This window comes from Myxocyprinus asiaticus, chromosome 32 (genome assembly GCF_019703515.2).
Source record: "Myxocyprinus asiaticus isolate MX2 ecotype Aquarium Trade chromosome 32, UBuf_Myxa_2, whole genome shotgun sequence".
Classification (NCBI taxonomy): domain Eukaryota; kingdom Metazoa; phylum Chordata; class Actinopteri; order Cypriniformes; family Catostomidae; genus Myxocyprinus; species Myxocyprinus asiaticus.
The window spans coordinates 25,784,587-25,805,932 of record NC_059375.1 but is presented as its reverse complement, the minus strand read 5'-3'; the positions used below and the strand labels follow the sequence as shown (position 1 = coordinate 25,805,932).

Here is a 21,346-nt window from a genome sequence, read left to right as displayed (position 1 = left end):
TAACATCACTCCGCAATACAATTTGATTGGCACGCTCTCTCTCCGATATCAAGCGAGGCGGAGACACTGTCAGGTGTTGCGGTCAACGGGTCACTCAGCTTGACATTTTCATGACACCACGGTTTGAATTTGTTTGTCTTCGTTTTATATAAATCAGAAAAAGCGAGGAGCATGCACAATGTGTTATGTGCGCAAGTAATAAGACAACATATCACGCAGCACACGCAGCTCCAGAGAAAGATGCAAACCTTCTATCAGAACAAGCAAAAAGCAGTTTTTCAACAATTGAAGTAAATGTGTAAGATGGTTAAAGATGTATGTATCAATATAAACAGAAAAGTGAGTACTATCATAGCGGGATAAGTGAGTTGTTTAAAAACAATCGCTCTGTACTGTTGTGTGTCAAAATCCAATCCTAAATTACTACAGACATTAGTATGATGAATAATGGTCAGTTAAACACTAATTTAATGATCCTGTCTTTTCTGTTGAAACTATTATTCACAAATGAATAGGGGTATGATGATACACTTAGCTCACGAGACAAGACACGATACTGGGTTCACGAGAACGAGACGATATTTTAACACTATATACACTCAAAAGTTTTGAAACACTCATTCTTTATTATAATGTTTTTTTTTGGGGGGGGGGGGGGGGTTCACATTTTAGAATAATAGTAAAGTCATCAAAACTATGGAATAACATAAATGGAACTATGGGAATTATGTTGTGACTAATCAATTCCAAAATAAATCAAAACTGTTATATTTTAGCATCTTTAAAGTAGTCACCCTTTGCCTAGAATTTGCAGACATGTACTCTTGACATTTTCTCAACCAGCTTCTTGAGGTATCACCCTGGGATGCTTTTTAAACCGTATTGAAGGAGTTCCCATCTATGTTGGGCACTTATTGGCTGCTTTTCTTTATTATTTGGTCCAATTCATCAATTTCAAAAACTTTTTTTTTTTTATTATTAAATTTTAGTTTTATAATGAAATAAACTAATATGGTGGCACAATTATATTTTTGTCTACAAAACTAATTTCAAACATTTAAGCATACGCCTTCAGATCAAAAGATTTTAAAGATCATGAGAAACATTTCAGTCAAGTGTTTCAAAACTTTTGACCAGTAGTGTATATGACTGGAAAAATAGTCTTTTATTCGACTGAAAGTCACAAAATGCAAAACAATGCAGGTGCATTTTGAAATGTTTTAACTAATCATCTTGTAATGAATGTCACCTCAGTTCTACTTTGAGTATGAATTATCATATGCAGTAAAAGTCAGAACAGTAAAAGGTTTTGCCACAAACTCAGCTGACTGACTGGCTTCTCTCCTGTATGATTTCACATGAGTCTCTTCAGACCTGGTTGATTTTAGTTGAGAGCTGCGGTGGTTCTGTAGGTGTCTTTGCATAGTGCTTGTGTTAGCCGCGGTGTACGGCACTATTTTCTTACAGTGCTTACATATTGGCTGTGTCTCGTCCTCCAGAGGTTGCATTTGTCAGCTGCATACGGCTTTAAAAAAAAAAAAGAAACGAGACAGCCTTGATGACGTATGCGGCCGATAAATGCGACCTCCGGAGGACGCAGCCTTCCAAACGAGACACAGCTTTTGTTCATGTCTTGTCTGTCATTCTGTCGCCGTTTATTGCTTCCACCGGGTACCTAAAATGCTGCCACACAAACGATTTAAAAGCGGCGGGGGCATCTTCTATGCTAATTTCACCCTCACATTCCGTCATGCTGATACCGTGAGACAGCTTTTCACCTCAGCGAGAAATATCGTCACGTTTTAATATCGTGGCACGAGATCTCATCACACCCCTACAAATGAATGAACCATTTACCATAGTAACCATAGTTTCTGCCAAAATAGCATAGTTACTGCAATTATTGTAACCAAACCTACAATAAAATTTGAAATTTATATGGTGTCAACTTCAGTAAAAGGCTTTCAGAATCTTTCAATCTTATCCTGACAATTAAGTTGCCACCAGTTTTACAGTATGTATTATTTTTAAATATGGTTTATTTTATTAACAGTAGTAGCTATGGTGTGCTTGCAGAAACTATGGTTGCCATGGTACATTTGTAGGGGTTGCAAAATATGATGCTGTCCAGCTCAAACTGGTCGAGTTAGTTTCAAATTCTTAATTTCTAAAATTTGAATATGCATGTTCAAATGTTTACTTTCAGTTTAAAAATCAGTCTGTGAAAGAATAAAGATTTCTGTTAGAATCTGTCATCACAATTATATTTTATTTGTATTTTTTGTATAAAACAATGGATTTAGTAAATACAGCATACTGCATGGTTTTGTAAGTGTTGGTCCCAGGTAAATGTCATATTTGGGTCCCCTGCTTTAGACTATCGACATAAGCCTGTTTCACATTGCAGCTTATTTTGGCCAAGAACCACCCACTAAGAGTGGAAAATTCAATCTGGCTATCTGACATGTAAAACCACTAGGGATGGGACGATATATCGAATTTCGATACATCACAAACCAAAAACAATTACGAACCATATCGTGGTATAATTCGATATTTCGGAATTTGCAACATTGTTTTCTGTCCATGTGATCTTAAATAGAATGACCCGTCAAATATCAATCTCTCTATAGCTTGATTTGACCACTACTGCACTTTTTTCTACACTGTTTACAGGGTTCACACAAGCTTCTTGAAGTTCTTAAAGTGCTTGAATTTAGCTTTTAGAAATGGAATACCTGGAAAAATCACCTTTTTTTGATGAAAAGTGCTTGGAGGAAACAATCTGCTTTAATCTCGTGTAATGTGTGTTCAAAGATGAGGCAGGCTCCACTTTCATTGAAAAAGTCTTAATATCCTTTGTACTTTACAGTCAGATAAAATAGTAAAAGAAATATTAATTTTAATCTCACACAGCATGGATGTGCTAAAGACACCGACAGATTCTTTTTGATGTTCACTCAACCAGAAAAGTGAGATCCACGTTGAACCTTTTTAGCATTTCTTAAATGAATGTAAACTCAAATTACTTGTAAATTGGACACATTATTTCAAACAGTGACAGCTCATATCATTATTATATATACAATTTCATGATATAATATGAATTAATATAATGTAGAATTTTTTAATTTTGTTAAATTTTTATTATAACAATGATGACAAACAAATGATTAAAAGATAAAATATACACCTAAACAATTTTTTCAGGACATGTTCTGCTCAATGCTATTGCTTGTTCTGCACCTGATCAGCCTGTATGTACCCCACTATTTCTGAAAGCTTATTTGTTTGTGATCTTTTCTTATATAGAAACTATTATCTATTTAAACTTTGTGCATTTGTGTATTAAAATAACTTTATTTTGATGACAAATTATAATGTGCATTTTGTTCTAACATTTTTTTTAGAAAAATAATTTTCCGTAATATTTTGTAGAATCGAGATTATATCGAATCGTGAGCCCCGTATCGTATATCAAAACGAGTCGTGAGATAACCATATTGTCCCATCCCTAAAAACCACCAATGTTTAGCAGCGGGCAAATCTGAAATCTGTAATACCATAATAATAAACTGCCATGCCAAAAAAGTATTTATAAAAATAAAAAAATAAATAAAAAAACATTTGCAAAAGGTTGTGCCAATAAGCAATCTGGCAAACATACAATAGTCTAGCTTTTAATAAAATTATATTCAATGCGATAAAAATATTAACAGTAATATAGAAATGGCTTCTTTCCACTGATGATTTGCTATGGAAATACTGTTCATTTTTTAGTTTTTCATTATAGGCTACAGAATGTGTAATTGTTCTTGTCTCTATTTTATAATAAACTATGTACAGTTGAAGTCAGAAGTTTACATACACTTAGGTTGAAGTCATTAAAACTAATTTTTTTAACCACTCAACAGATTTAATATTAGCAAACTATAGTTTTGGCAAGTCGTTTAGGACATCTACATTGTGCATGACAAGTCATTTTTCCAACAATTGTTTACAGACAGATTGTTTCACTTTTAATTGACCTCTTTGCTTGAAATCATGGGAAAATCAAAAGAAATCAGCCAAGACCTCAAAAAACAAAAACAAAAACAAAAAAAAAGTGGACCTCTACAAGTCTGGTTCATTCTTGGGAGCAATTTCCAAATGCCTGAAGGTACCACGTTCATCTGTACAAACAACAGTATGCAAGTATAAACGCCATGGAACCACGCAGCCATCATAATGCTTAGGAAGGAGACGCATTGTCTCCTAGAGATGAACGTAGTTTGGTGTGAAAAGTGCAAATCAATCCCAGAACAACAGTAAAAGGACCATGTGAAGATGCTGGAGGAAACAGGTACACAAGTATCTATATCCACAGTAAAACATGTCTTATATCGACATAACCTGAAAGGCTGCTCAGCAAGGAAGAAGCCACTGCTCCAAAACCGCCATTAAAAAGCCAGACTACAGTTTGCAAGTGCACATTGGGACAAAGATTTTACTTTTTGGAGAAATGTCCTCTGGTCTAATGAAACAAAAATTGAACTGTCTGGCCATATTGACCATTGTTATGTTTGGAGGAAAAAGGGTGAGGCTTGCAAGCCAAAGAACACTATCCAAACAATGAAGCATGGGGGGTGGTAGCATCATGTTGGGGGGGTGCTTTGCTGCAGAAGAGACTGGTGCACTTCACAAAATAGATGGCATCATGAGGAAGGAAAATTACGTGGATATATTGAAAGCAACATCTCAAGACATCAGCCAGGACGTTAAAGCTTGGTCGCAAATGGGTCTTCCAAAATGGACAATGACCCCAAGCTTACCTCCAAAGTTGTGGCAAAATGGCTTAAGGACAACAAAGTCAAGGTATTGGAGTAGCCATCACAAAGCACTGACATCAAAAATGAACACTGGTAAATATGCATCAAGTGTGTGCAATATCAGACGGTCTGTGGGTGGTCCGTGGGTGTGCTGTCTGATGGTCAGACTATTAAAAGATTGATGCCCAACCTCTTCTAAACCACACATACCCGCTCAATCCCAGCTTCACAAAAACCTGGCAAAACCTGCTACAGATTAAACTACATAACGCTTCTTTGCTGTATGGTTAAAACATACTGATAAGACTGCTTTTCTAGTCCCTTACCTCTCTCAAATGTCCCCGAGATGCCCCCACTTAGGGAAAGTGACCCAAAGCAAGTGGGTGCAGAGTAATCAGATATATCGGCTTTATGGATTAAAGGTGCACTCAGCGATTCCTGAGAAACACTGTTGATATTCCACCTCAACTACCAAAACAAACACACACCTCCCTTCGGTGCTCCTTTGGAAGCTCCGCCCCACAAATTAATGCACGCGAGACGGTTTTACGCACACTAGCTCTAGACACTCACAACTCTCCAGCTACTAAATCTAACATCACAACAACAGCATATATGGGTTCTGTGAAACATAGCAAAATTTACGTTACCCACCTATCGAGAAGAGCAACTTCTGCATCCGTCTTAAAGCCTTTTACCTCTCGGAGGTCTCTTTGCTGAAAAGCCTCGCCGAAGTTGACATGGCTCCTAGCCCTCGACTTATAATCCTTTTTTAGTTTATATTTGTCTGACCTTTTTCTCTTGGTCTGTTTCTCAGCCATTTGTCCTCCTTGGAGTTTAGAAAAGTTCACATCAGCCAGATTTGCCTTCGCTCTTTTAATGAATTTCCCTCTCGCTCTGCCCCCACCCCCATCCTGTGCACACGCAAGAACCACCGCCTGTTGCTGATTGGCTGGAGCAGTGTTGTGTAGATCAGTCTGATCCACTTTATTTTTGTCCCAATCGATTTTAAAAACTATTGGCCGATTAACCGTTTATCAAACCTTTTCAGCACCCTTATTATCGGTATTGGCAAAATCCACTTTTGGTCAACCTCTAGTGCAGAGGAAGTGTAAAAACAGCTGCTTTAACATACAAAGTGATTTTGAGTATGGAGTCCCATAAGTGGTTTAAATTCCAAACTCAACCTCCACAATCTGCCTTAAAACTCTGCACCATGTGAATCTTTCAGACACATTTACAGCAGAAACTTGTCTCCTTACCACAATGCTGATGCTCAGTCATGCAAAGGAGAAGTTGCTATGTGAACAAAACAGTAGCACTAGGAAAGAAAAACACAAAATGAGCAGAAAAGGCAGACAACTTTGTGCTGTAAGAAAGAAGGGAAGCTTTATATTTGCACATGATAGATAAGACCATTTGAGATACTCAAAGTAGTTATCCAGATGCCATATCCACCTCAAAGCTATCACAGCCAAAAACAAATTGACACAATTCATGTTTACCTTTTGTTAAAGCACAGCTAAGACCAGCCACTTGTTCTAAGTTGTGACAAAAGAGCAGGTAAGTGTTTTTAATCTTTATCATTTAAGACTATGGGCTGAATCAGGCAGCGCTGATGTTTATGGATGAATGGCACAGAAAAGGAATCTGTTTAAAGTGCACGCAAAACGTACTGTGTGATAACTAGGCAATACAATAACAATCTCAATTCATTACAGGGCTGGGCAAATTAGCTAAAAAATTATATCCTATTATGAGATTTTTCATCCTTCTGACAATATTCAAAAAGCATCTATTTGCTCTGATATGAAAAGCAAAGATATGAACTCAGTAGCAGGGTTTATTGAACAGATGATTGAAACAGTGATGTAAACATTGTGAGTACATCCAGTTGGGCAGAGTGGCAAACAGCAGGTGAGTAATATCCAGACAGGGTATAGACATGATGAACAGATAACTCACAACAGTCTTATGATACTTGCAGGCAATAATGAAGACAGGTATGTTTGACATAGTAGAAAGGCGTGGCGTCTCAGAGATACTATCGATGAGAACAGACAAAGAGTGTGTGAGAAAGCGGGGTATATATGCAGTCCTTGATTATCCACTAATGATATGCAGGTGCATGTAATCAGAACTCAGGGGAGAGTGAGCACTGACAGCAGTGAGGAAGAGAGAGAGAGAGACTGGTGGATCCTTGACAAAAGGTGCACAATTGATATATTTACTATATATTACTATTATAATATATTATTATTATTTGTTTACAAATTATAATAATATTTAAGTTGAATGGGTTCCAAAAAATAACTGTGTGAATGAAAAGTGAGCTGATATCTTACAACTAAATTGAACAAAATTCCAGACACAAGTTGAAACAAATTTGCACAAAAAAACACTTCCTTTCTACAGATGACTTATACTGGAATTACTGTTAATTTTGCTGCTACATTATCTAGTATAATAGTTAAAGTTTTTCTTAATAAGCTATACATTTATATTGAAATAATATGTAGTTAGAGGTTTGTGTTTCTTTACATATTAAAGAGTACACCTAATTAGTTCCACACAATAATGTAAAGATATTCTAAATTGATTATGCAAAAAAACAACACTGGTATCGGATCGGCCGATACTGAGATTTTCGATATCGGAAGAGAAAAATTGGTATCGGTGCATCCCTAATTTCTTTATATGCATTTCTTCTCACTGTATTAAATCCTTCACAGCTAAAAAATAACTTGCTTCACAACTTGCTTTTGGCGTCCCTCTTCAGGCATTCCACCCAGAAACTGAAGCTCAAATGTGTCTTTACGCATCTGGCGGATGACATGACACATTTTAAAATTCAAAACAATTATTTTCTGCGAAGTTACGCACACATCAACTCTCAGCATCAAAATTCTGCAGTGCCACAGAGCTCAACTCACGTGGTTTTCTATTAAATTTTATCCAAATCATAATCAAAGGACAAAGATTATTTACTCAAGCCATCACTGGATGATATATTGTGTGTATGTATCTTTCATATACCCTACACAAATGTATTTTCAGTTACAAGTAGTAGGGCTGGGTGATAAAATGGTATCGGTATTTATTGACGGTACACCTTTATCGATAACGATATAAAACAATGTTCGATATAACGCTCGGTAGTTTCACTTAAATGCATTAAATGTAATTAGACATGAAGTTTGGTTGCATGAACAATCCTTAAGCGTGCGCCGTCCTTGGATCATAAACAGCCTATCATATGGCTTGATAAAGGAGCGTGCTATGAGTGACAAGCAAACAGCCAATAACAAGTTGCGTTGCTGTGGGGTTCATTTGACATCAGAACACACAAACACATGTGAAAACGAATGCCGTGCCTGCCGGCGATGAGGAGACTGTGAATAAAAAAGGACATGTCAGCTCGCCAGTGTGGCAGTTTTTTGTTTTCTTTACGTCTGACCAACATCAGAACATCGTTGTGTGTAAGCTTTGCAAAAAAAAATGTCCCGGCCAAGTACGGAAACACAAGCAACTTATTTCATCACCTTAACCGCTTCCAACCTTTGGAATATGCAGCATGTCGTCCGCCACGACCTACATCTACCTTCACCTCAACAAACAACCCACAAGCAGTCCACGATGGAGAGGTACTCGGCAACAATGCCTTATAAGAAATCCTCCAAATGATACAATGATATAACCCACGCAATAGCATACTACATTGCCAAAGAAATGCTGCCACTCAGCGTGGTGAAGTCAAGCTTCAGAAGACTTCTTAGCGTGGTTGATCCCCGCTATGTTGTCCCGGGCCGCAAGTATTTTACAAAGACTACAATTCCAGAACTTTATTCGAAGTGTAGGAAAACAGTGGAGAAAGAGCTGTCCACCATCTCATACTTTGCAACAACCACAGACATCTGGTCAAGTCGCACATGTGACCCATACATAAGCTCAAGTGTGCATTTCATTGACGGCGAATGGGATCTGAAGAGTAAATGCTTGGAAACAGCATATTTTCCAGAGGGCCATATGGGGGCATTTATTGGTCAAAACTTGACTGATGCACTGGTCTCATGGGGTCTGAATGAAAGCAAGCTAGTGTGCATCACCACTGACAGCGGGGCTAATACAGTGAGAGCCACTTCACCTAACAACTGGACTCAGTTGCAATGTTTTGGCCACCACTTGCATTCAGCTATTGGAGAGTAGCGTTGTCATTTAATAGTTACATAGTCATCCACATATAGTTTCTTTGGTTGTATTAGTATCAACACTAATATGAATATAAAGTCAATTAGAAAAGCATAGTTAAGACAAATAGACAACAATTTTGCAAGTCCTTGTACTCTTAATTTAAATACTAAAATTACTTTGTCATTAAATTGGAATGTTAAAGAATATTTTCTGTGCAATGTTTCACTCTATATTTCATATTTTTATTTAATAAATTATTTTTCATAAATAATTCAGAATTTGTTGTATTTTGTGTATCGTACCTTGTATCTGTTTATAGTTGCTTATACTTGTACTGTTTATTTTCTTTTTTCCAGTGGCAGCAGGGAAGGACAAAAGAGCTGAAAGGGCCATTGGTGTGTGTAAGAATGTGGTGGCAGCATTTTCTTATTCATGGAAGAAAAAGAGAGATCAGGCAGCACCAGCTTGTCACAGAGTCACCCGGCAGATGGGGCTCACGCCAGAAGATGGTTGCAAGAGTGCTGGAACAACAAAAGGCCATTGCTGAAGTCCTAGCTTCAGACAGAAACACCCGACACCTGGTGCCAACATGGCAGCACATTGATGTCTAAAATCTGTGCACGAAGCACTAAGTCCCTTACTGGAGTTCACAGATTCCCTTTCTGGGGAGTCATATGTGAAGCCTGTTCTCAAGCTGCTGAGAACAAAATTACTGAATGTTAGCGAACAGGACACTCAACTCACAAAAGACCGTAAGACCAAAATCATGGCATACCTTGATGAAAAATATGCAAACCAGGTCACTAATGACCTACTCGACATGGCTACTTTAGTTGATCCAAGACTCAGTACACCAAGCAAGACAAGGTAGAAGCCATTAAAACAAGGGCATTGGCTGAAATGATGGATGATGACCAAGGCCAACCCCAGGCAGGGGCTATGTTTGAAACAGAAGCAACAGGTGCAGGAGGAGGAGCTGCTGCTGAACCACAACCACATCCACCAATGGGTATGAAGAAGCAACAGAAGTCTTTGCGTAGTTTCTTCAAAAAGCAAAGCCCTAGTGCAGATGCCTTACCTCTCACTGAAAGACAAAAAGTAGAGAGTGAGCTGGAAAGCTACCTGATGTCTCCTGATGCTGACAGTGAGTCTGAACCGTTGGAGTGGTGGAGACTACATGAGTGCAACTTCCCAAGAGTGAGCCAGCTTGCAAAAAATACTTGTGCATCCCGGCCACCAGCACCCCCTCTGAAAGAATTTTTAGCATGGGGGTAATGTGGTCACATGTACCAGGGCAGAATTAAAACCAGACAGAGTGAACCAACTTGTCTTCCTTGCTCACAATTTGTAATGAAGCCATGTATGTGAATATTACTATTTGAGAGTAATTTTTGTAACATTTTTGTGTTTTGTGTATAGTTATTATCTGTTAATATAGCTTATTGCATATTGATGTTTGGTCGCTCTAGTTAAAAGCTGAAGTTGGTTTATTTATTACATTTTTATCTTGTTTTGTTTACTGAGTTTTAGAGGTTTGTATTTTTATTACATCTTACAGATGTTGATCTACCTCAAAGTTTGCCTTGATGGTTCTACATTTACACTTTTACATTGCACACATTCTGTAACATTATTTATTAAGTTCAAGAGTTTCTTTAACACTTATTTAATCTTCATCTAAGATAGAAGATATTTGTTTAAATGTTATTTTGTTTTTGACTGTTAAAACTAAAATATTTTTTTTGTTTGCTTTAATAGAGTGGGTAAATTAAAAATACAGTGGTTAAATTCAAACCTTTTTTCTACTGGTCTTTGTCTAAAAAAAGGTTATTACAATTTATCATTCGGTATCGATAATTATTGATATGAAACATTATACCGTGATACATTTTTTTGCTGTATCACCCAGCCCTAACAAGTATGTCATTTTGTGGTTTGACAGCTTGAATAAAAGACCTATTCAATGCTACATAAAGAGAAATTGCATAATAAACATTGCCATTTCTAATCATTCAGTTTAAGCAGTTACACCAGTTTCATACACTAACCTGCAAATTAATCATTGCCACTTTGTTCATTCTTGTAGTACAAAAACCTTGGTAACTCTGGAGTGCCATCTGCTGCGCCACTGTGTGTGTGTGTGTGTGTGTGTGTGTGTGTGTGTGTGTGTGTGTGTGTGTGTGTGTAAAACCTGGCTTCAGTAAATGTTATATCACCCTCTTGTGGTCTCCCAACGCTTTTACCAGACTGTTAATCAGAGGCCAACTGAGTGAATTGGAAAGCACACAAATTAGGCTTCTAAAAAGCCTATCGATAAAATAACTGCCCAATCAATAATTTATATTTTATGACATCCCTAAGAAAGCATGCAAATTAGGCTTCTAATTTAAATGACGGCAAATATATATATCAATGCCTCAAAAATATATAGATAAAATAACGTGTCAATCAGTAATCGAAATAACGATATTTTACGACATCCCCAATTGTTAGTATATTCAATATATCACCTGGTCCGAATTCATTACAACCATGAGGCTTGTGAATTACATGCAAATCTGTCATGGGTGTGATTACAGATCAGGCGACTAATGTAATCAATGACCCATGTTTAAGGTACATGCTCTTATGAATAACTCTAGCCCTATATTGCTACAACTGGAATTCTGATCTTCACTGGCAGAGCATAAAGTGATTTAGTTTTACAAAAAAGCCAAGTGAACATGGAGACTGTATTTTAGTAACCAATGGTAACTTCTGAATCACGGCCTACTAAAAAATAGCCCATATAGCTGGCATCAGTCAGTCAACCAAACCTGCTGCTACAGTAGCAAGCAAAATTATCCACTTTATAAATCTATGTGAAATGTCTGTTTTTAAGACAAAAAACTGCTACACACAGTAAAAAAAAAAAAAAAGAGAAGTATTGAATCAAACAATGAATCAAACTAACTGCATTTCTTTCTCTATTGATTTTAAATATGCTTAGGCTACTTAACATCCATTAGAGAATTAACCATTTCTTATCAAATGTACGGTGTCTGAAAATGCTTTATATAGCTACCTGAGCTATTGCTTTTACTAAGAGACTCTTAAAGGCAACTCTGAAATAATCTGCAACATCCGGTTCTCAAAACATAGTTAGGTGACTCCATTAAGATGTAAAGCAATGGAGCAAGCCAACAAGCAAACAAGGCTGAAGTTTCTTTCAGATACAAAGATAGAGAAAAATATGGTTATATGCATCTAAAAACACAATCTCAAATTTTAAGGCAAAGGTACAACCAATGAATAGTCAGATTTTGTTAGCAACATAGTGGTGGTGGTGTCAGTACAAATTTAAGCTTGAGCAAAAGCTGCATGTTTTGTTAGGCTAGACCTAACTAAATTTCCTCTTTACATGACACTTTCTTCACAAACAAGAGCACATACACACCCTCTCACACACCCACATAAAACTCGCTCGGGGAAGTAGTGAGGAAAGAGTTAATCCTGTGTCATTCTCAACACCACCCTGCCAAACCCATAAAACATACAAACACTCTTACCACATAGGAAACATCTAATATGTATTCACACACAGCAGCTTATGTTGTGGTGCTTGCCTGCCACTTGTCCGATCTCTGCACCTATTTGGGCCTCTTGACATTAATCCACCTCTACAGGGAATAGGGTGCTTGTGAGCTGGAGAGCTGATTCTGTGATATCGGTGCTGACAGCATGGAGAGGGTGATGCACACTAGGGGTGTAAATTGGACATTGTCATGATACGATCTTATATCGATTCTCTTGTCCTGCGATCCGATATTAGCCAATACTTCAAAGTCTGCCACGATACGATTTCGATTTGATTCGATTCAGGGCCCTGCGATATTGTGTGCCTATTTTACACAATTACAAAAAATGTTGCCCTCAAATGCAACCAAAATATAACTGTAATGTTTTATTGTGCTCTCTGAAAAGTACTAATTTAGTATCCACATTGGGACATCCACAACAAAATAAGGTACTTCAGAGGTTGAAAAAATTATACAGATAATAATATAAAAAAATAACATTTCACACAAGTGATCAATCGTTTTATTACAGCTTATTTTTCAGTTTAATCCAAAGTACTTACACACCTTTGACTTGTTTCCAACTATCCATACTATCCACGGTTTTCTTGGCTACAACTTCCACAGTTGTAATGAAAAATTCTGTTACAGTTAACTGGGATAAATGTTAGTAAGGGTGATGATGTTTAGATGTGTAAAGTCTTATAACTGGTTCTAGTGCTGGGCAGCAGGTGATTTCTCTTTCCCTCGTTAGTGCTGTTCAGAAAGTCGGTATGGTCTAGATGTTTCACACGGTTTAACTTCTCCATGGTACTTTAAAATAGCAAATTCTCATGTAAAATTCAAATGGGTCGCATGCGCAACGATACCGATGGAAGCTCGAATTAATTGCGCATGCGAGTCGCTCTGCGTTTGTCACGAAAGCTCGCATTTTAAGGAGCACCCGGTTGACGGGCTTGCACGGATCCTGTCAATGGAGCTCGCATTTTGCGGGAAGCCAGGTTGATGCGCGTGCACAGATAGCAGAACGCAATTTGGCTTCACAGACTCTGCGCACATCCTTGTCCCACATGAAAAGCATATTTAACACTCATGAAGTCAAATGAATGTAATAAGGTTGCTTCATCGCCTGACAAATGAGTACGGACGTGGCTTACAGGAGTATTAAAATAAAGGTACATCTTAATTTCTATATTGATATTTACATGTTGTATCGATAACATTGGATCGTTGGTTATTGGATCGATGTATCGATCCAGATCGATGAATCGTTACACCCAACACATGACATGATTGTGAACCATATGCATATTAAGAGCACACTAAGGAAATTAGGAGTGCTACCTGTGCCTTTATATGCAGATTATGATTGCATTTAATAATCATATTAAGTGATTATCTACACAAACTTAAATAATAGCCACTATTTTTTGACCACTTTTATCTTCTATGTTTTTTGTCATGTTATCACATCAGCCCATATGAATCAATGTGAACTGCTTATTAAATACAAAGATGGTTTAGTCAAATTAGGTACCAATCCATGCACACAACAGACATATACACTCACTGACCACTTTATTAAGAACACTATGGTCCTAACAATATTCCCTTTGTGGTCTCCTCCTGCTGTAGCCCATCCGCCTCAAGGTTCGATGTGTTGTACATTCAGAGATGCTATTCTGCTCACTACAATTGTACAAAGTGGTTATCTGAATTACCTTAGCCTTTGTCAGCTCGAACCAGTCTGGCCATTCTCCGCTGACCTCTCTCATCAACAAGGCATTTCCATCCACAGAACTGCTTCTCACTGGATGTTTTTTGTTTTTGGCACCATTCTGAGTAAACTCTAGAGAGACTGTTGTGCGTGGAAATCCCAGGAGATCAGCAGTTACAGAAATACTCAAACCAGCCCGTCTGGCACAACAATCATGCAATGGCTGAAATCACGGAGATCACTTTTTTCCCCCCATTCTGATGGTTGATGTGAACAATAACTGAAGCTCCTGACCTGTATCTGAATGACTGTATGCACTGCAGCCACACGATTAGCCGATTAGATAATCGCATAAATAAGTAGGCAGGTGTTCCTAATAAAGTGCTCAGTGAGTGCGATACTCCACCTGCAAATGATAAAGCAGGGGATTACTACCTCAAGCAATCACCATTAAATACTGAGTATTTTCCCACAGCCCTAGCCATTTTATTGTCATGAAGAGATTTGAATGGCAGTCTCATGCCAGTTCCTGCCAATAGTTCTGTGCCCGTCACAGATCTGGGCAGACTTTGAGGAAGTCACTGAGCAAACAAAGAGGTTCCCTCATCTGCTTTTCTTTAACTGTCAGTCTTCCATCCTCCCCACATGTGTAGAGTGCTGAGCCTTCAGTAGAATCCATCCTTTAGCAATCAGCATCAGATGTCCAACTACAAGCTCAGCACTCTCTGAACTGCAGCTTGGGTCAAAGTTTCACACTAGGGGTGTAACGATCCATCGATCTGGGTCGATATACAATAACCAACGATCCAATGTTATCGATACAATGCTTAAATATCGACAGACATTTTTTTAAGATGCACCTTTATTTTAATACTCTCACGTCAGTCACGTCTGTACGCATTTCCGGAAGGCGATGAAGCAACCTTACATTCATTTCACTTTGAGCGCTAAATACGCTTTTCATGTGGGACGAGGATGTGCGCAGTGTCTGTGAAGCCAAACTGCGCTTTGCTATCCGTGTGGCGTGCACACGAGTCAACCGAGTTTCCAGCGAAATGCAAGCTCCAGACAAGTGACAGGATCAGTGCGAGCATGTGAACCGGGCTTCCCGTGAAATGCGAGCACCAGCGACAGGATCAGTGCGAGCGCGTCAACCGGGCTACCCGTGAAACACAAGCTCCAGTGACAGGATCGTTGCGAGCACGTCAACCAGACGCACCTTAAAATGCAAGCTCTTGTGACAAACGCCGAGCTGCTCACAAGCGTGATTAATTCGGGCTTCAACCAATATCGTTGCGCATGTGACTCATTTGAAATTTACTTTTAAATTTGCTATTTAAAAGTACCATGGAGAAGTTCAACCATCATGTGAAACATCTTGACAATGCTGACATTCTGAACAGCACTGAACCGCAAATATCGGATCGCAGGCCAAGAGAATCGATATAAGATCGTACCGTGTTGAAACGTCCGATTTACACCACTATTTCACATAGTGTTCAAACATGATAAAAGACAGATTAGGTTTCACTTGTTAACTGCTGTCATCATTCTACAGTCGTACCGATTGGGATAAAAATTGATGATCAAAATCCTCTCTCTAGAGTTATAAACAGACCTTTAATCTCTTTGGAGATGAACTCTGTGTCAAAGTTTAAGTAACTCTTTTGTGGCATCCCAGACAAGATATCAAACGGCACATGCCAGAAGCAGTAAAATAGGCCTCCAACAAGACCGTGATTAGCTTTATACATGAAACTACAGCAATGTGCAAAAGAACATTTTGAAAGCATGAATCCACAATGCTTAGACCCGAGTTGGGTTTGCTATATTTGTCATTCAAAATCTAAAAATGTTTTGAAAGATAAATTATGATGCTTATTAAATGTGAATAATTTAATAAACAGAAATGGTATACTTTCACAAACTGTACCAAAAGATAAAGAGAAATTGTCATAGGCCACAAAAATGGAGGAAAAGAAGAGTAACTCACCAATAATCAAGTCTGCAAAGTAATTTTGCCTCATGGGCTTAGTGCACACGGCAGGAAAAATCTGATTTTTTTCTCAAATCCGATTTTTTTAGACTGACTGTTCAAACTGCAGGTTATAAGTGGCAGATTAGATTTTTTGCTGTTCACACTAGTCACTTTTGCTAGCACATCTACATTAGTTGTCATAGTAACAATGCAAACTTGCATCTGTTCACCATGTGTGAATGTTTATCAATGGTAGTTCATGATGGCATCCAAATACTAACACATTCTTCACAGAAATTGGCTTAAAAACGGGAGAGGTTGCATATGCTATGTTTATTGCTGCTAGGGTTTACAACCGTCCCGTTTGTGCCAGACACCCTGTATTTCATCCCAAACGGGACACGCCTATTATGTGTCCAACAGCAAGAATTCTGAAGAGGACCCCCGTCCTATATTAAAGTGCTCAAAATGCTCAAGCGTTCCGTACTCAATTGAGACATTCAATATCTTATGCCGTTGTGGTGGCTCACAGCCGGTGTGTGTTATCGCACCTTAGCGCATCTCTTTGAGTGAGTAAAGTCAATGTCTGTATTATTTTAAAAGTTTGCACTGCTTTGCTGCCCTGTAACATACAGAATATATGACAAGTGGGTGCATTCCAATCAGAAGAGATTCCCCTCATACTTCACCTTCCACTGTCTGAGGGCTTTTTTTTAATATATATATATATATAAAGGTCATTCTGAACTCACTTTTTAAGGCATTTTTTATAGAAAAGTCTCTTGCAACGATCCAACAGCGTGGCCATTAGGTTCTGAAATGATTAGTTGACGTTATCGACCACAAAAAAATTGTCGACAAAAACTTTCGCTGTCGAATAGTCCTTTGATCTCATTTAACGTAGCATGAGTTCATATTAAACTTTAATGATGACGTGCGAGAGCAGCACTGTAGTTCACGCCTGACTGAGGAGAGGAAGAATTACAAAGCTCACAGTTCAGATGCACTCTGAACTTTCCAAACAGCTTCAGGTGATGTAGACTGCAAAGAATGAGGGAATTATAATGCAAAAAAACAAAAGTAAATACAGAAGCACTCTCGTTGCAGAATAAGTGGAGCTGGAGCTGCCGCTCCGCTGAAGCAAAACTTGCGTGTCGAGCATCTTTAAAGAAAACACCTCGGCGTTACATCTTTATGCAGTTATATTTAATGCGTTAACCCTTTATTCAAATTCAAATAATACGGAAGCAGATCATGTAAATAACTAAACTCTGAAACTGCCATTTCTCTGTGAGGTCAACACCTCTTCTATGAGTTGCACGAATGTCCTGATCTTAGGGGGAGAGATTGAAACTGCATCCGGCTGATGCACACTCTGTCGCGGGGACGTTCATCCCTCGATCGAGCACGCTTAATGCAGCTGGATTATAACGTGATGGCTCGTGACTTATTGAATCATAGTATGTCACTGTGCATTTCTTATCGTGAAGAAAATTGGCAATATGCAGCTTTATTAATAAGAGTTTGTTTTTTGTGAGATAAAGATGGATTGAAGTGAACAGAAAGGTGAGAGAGGGTAGTCTTCGCCCCATTATACACTTCAACAAAATACATTTGATTTGTTTTGTTTTTTCAAATATAAATATCTAAAATGCCTTTAAAACAATGTACATTTTTTTAGCAGCAATACTGCAGAAGAAAAAACTGTTATCTGAGAATATTAAATATAATATTAAAAATACAAATATTTTAAAATATCTAAAAATCCTTTTAAAAAAGATGCATTCACCTGAGAAGCAGCATATAAGATATTTAGACTTGTTTTTAGAGAATAGATCTTGAATATAAGGATATTTTGTCTTTACTGCACTCAGAGAAGTATAACCAATTGAAAAAATACACTTGTATACAAAATACACTCTCTTAAAGCAAGTCTAAATATCTTATATGTTACTTCAAGTAAATGTATCTTATTTTAAGGATTTTTAGACAAAAACATTTGATAACAATAGGATTTTCTTTTTTTGCAGTGAATTTCTTTACTGAATTAAACTTATTTTTCCCTTTAATTCAGTGAATGTCATTTAGAGGTATTTTTTAAAAGATTATTTTTTTTAAATCATTTTTTAAGTCGGGGCACAAGCTGAATAATCGGTTAAGAGCTCATGTTTAATCATTGCAATAATCACAGAATAGTCGAATAATCGTTCTAATAATTGTTAATCAATTATCAAAATAATCGTAAGTTGCAGCCCTAGTGGCCATCATTAATGTTTTCCTTTCTAAATGTCCTGTGAAGGCATCACTTATGCCGTTTGGAATGCAGTACATGTCTTCTCATCGCAACACCTGACAAAACAACCCATCATGCACAACGAATGATGGAGGGAAAAAAAAACATGAAATCTGATCTGACCCTTCAGACTGAGACGCATTAAGAAAAATCTGATTTTAATCGGATTCCAAACCATCTATGAATGTGGTTTGGATCAGGCTTGTAAAATGTTTTCTGTGTGTGTGTGTGTTTTGTCCTGTTCAGACTACAAAAACCTAAACGGATTTGAGTCAGATAGGCCAAAAAAATCCGATTTTTTTCTGCCTGTTTGAACAAAGCCATGGAGTTCTAACAACAACAAAAAATTCTGAAGGCAAATAGATAATACCAGAATGTTTTTAGCCATCCTGAATGTCTCCAAATCTATAATCACCATCCATTTAACCCTTTTATACTAGTCAGCTATAAGCAAAAACTTATGTACTTAAGTACAATATAGCATGTTTACCTGAAGCAAAAACAAAACCGACTAATTATAATAATAAATAATACAAATGATTATCAGTTTTCATTGAAATGAGGCAAGACCTCAACTGATTAATCACAGATACAGGGATGCAAACTCATGAGGCGTGAAGAAAAAAAAGGAAAGTCATAGCAGGTGTTCCATACATATCTTTTCAGTTAATTTATTTGTTTTATTTACAGCTTTTTTCCAAGTGTTTAAGCTTAAAGTAGCCCTTTCAAATTAAGAAAAATGTAGAAAATGTTACCAAATAATTTGGGCAAATTAGCTTCAGAAAAGGTGACTTTAGCTGAAAGGTGAGTAGTTTGCATTCCAGTAGATAGATCAAGCTTGATGACAAAATTTCAGCATAAATCTCAGGCCCGTCCTGCAAACAACCAATAATACAAAAATTAAGTAACTGTATTAGGCTAAGCCTGAAACAGGGTAAAAGTGAGCCACCATGTATGTTAGGACAAACACAAGGAGCGACAACTGCGAGTTAAAAGCTTTTAACATGTTCACTTCACTTTGAGACAGAAATAGAGGAGAGGTAACAGGAGGAGAGGTAACAGAAGCCGAGGTGATTACATAATGCAATGAATTCTTACCAACACCGAGCACGAGCCGATGGGATTATTTCTGACGCGCGCTTGTTTGCCTGTGGCTCGCGCTTGAGCTGCTGCTGAACAAACATAACCAATAAAACTGTGATTCCACATACACAATCATAACAACATGACGTTTCTTTGTTGTCCCCCAAACGGAAAGTGGGCGGTAATGTCAGTCTAATATCGTTATAGTCGTGCTTAATATCAGCTCGCTCGTTACACAACAAGCTCCGAAATACATAGCAATGAAATCACGCGCAGGCTCGCGCTGGTTAGCTTAGCACGAGCTCCCGTCGAACAAACCCGAGGCCTACTCGTCCCCCATACTTACATTTCCAAATATACCGCAAGTGTCAGCGTTCGTTCCCACTTCGGTCTCTGGGCTGAGGTGATTTCTCGGAGTCGATATGTTTTTCTCTTCCTCTAAAAACAAACAATCAGGGTGACTTCACACGAGAGGTGATCATTCCGTTGACGGCGATTCTCTGCTGCTTTGATCGCGTGAATTTTTGCACATGTTTGACGCCAACGCAGATGCCACTGAACAAACCTGTCGACTTAATGACTGAATCGTTCTAAGTTTCGTATCAATATGGGATCATGTTGTGGGATAAATCATTACTAAGATCCGAATAATGAGCTTCTATGGGGAGGCCAAGATATCCTTCGGTTCGGAGTCTTGAGCGTCTTGATGAAGGGGAGGGATCGTTTGTTCAATTGGCTCGATGATTGGCCAAAACTCCACAAAGCGCGTTTGCTAATTGGATAATTTTGCTGACAGCCAAGACTACGGAGGGCCAATCCCACGATTTGATTGGTGTTCGTGTTGTCATTTACCGTCATCACTCTTGAGGAGAAATATACATTACGCACAAAACGTATCGCTTTATGCTGAATATCTCTACACATCTCGAGGGTAATATGGAGGTCACTGTTAGGGTGCTTTTGATAAACCGCACGGAATACATATTTTACTGGTCACATGACAGTATAAGGCTAACAGTTGGTTTGTAATATAACGTAATATCGTTCATTATATTTATTATATTGTTGTTTCATATGATAAAGTAAAATAATACAAATTATTCTAGTCACTGCTCACAAATATATTTACATTTATCAAATATATTTGTTTTGTTTATTTTGGTTCCTAAAGGTAAACTGTCAAGGGACAAAAATAAATACTTTGTTGTGATATATGTGTTGTTTCCCAGTTTTGGTTTGGTTACTCAAAAAAATAATCCACTACAAATGATCAATTATTTCTCTAAAATGTTAATAATATTGCTTATCTGATTACTTAATTGAAAAAATAATCACATTACTAATTACTTTAATTTTAAAGCAGAAGTGTGTAACGTTTTCAGTGTTTAAATGCTTTTATCCTATCCCGTCTTAACCCTTAGGGACATTTTTGTCTTTTTAATTTTAGTTTTTTCGATCATTTTGGTTAATGCCAACGGCATACATTTTGCCAAAGGTGTGTATTTTGGGGGGAATTTTGATATTTCAACCTCAGTTTCTATAATACGTCTATAATACACTGTGAACACAAAATAGTTACACTCAGGACCTTCAGGACAAAAATATCCCCACTGAAACCCATTAAAATGGCAATATTTGATCCCAGTGCCATTAAAGCATAAATAATGAATTCTATGATATTATGCTTTCATTCCAGAGACCTGGCTTCAAAATTATTAT

At 37.7% G+C, this 21,346-nt stretch overlaps 1 protein-coding gene across 5 annotated transcripts in view; it reads right to left on the bottom strand.

Moving 5' to 3' along the window:
- Nucleotides 1–20,338, bottom strand: part of LOC127423089 (protein phosphatase 1B-like) — a 42,860-nt gene extending 22,522 nt beyond the window's left edge. For 4 of the 5 annotated variants that reach the window (XM_051667129.1, XM_051667124.1, XM_051667128.1 and 1 more), the window contains exon 1: nucleotides 19,974–20,338. The gene's annotated coding sequence lies outside the window, so the exon portion shown is untranslated. Of the gene's footprint in view, nucleotides 1–19,642; nucleotides 19,877–19,973 lie in introns of those variants that run through there. The other variant, XM_051667127.1, reaches the window with a different exon arrangement.
- Nucleotides 20,339–21,346: the final 1,008 nt, after the last annotated feature.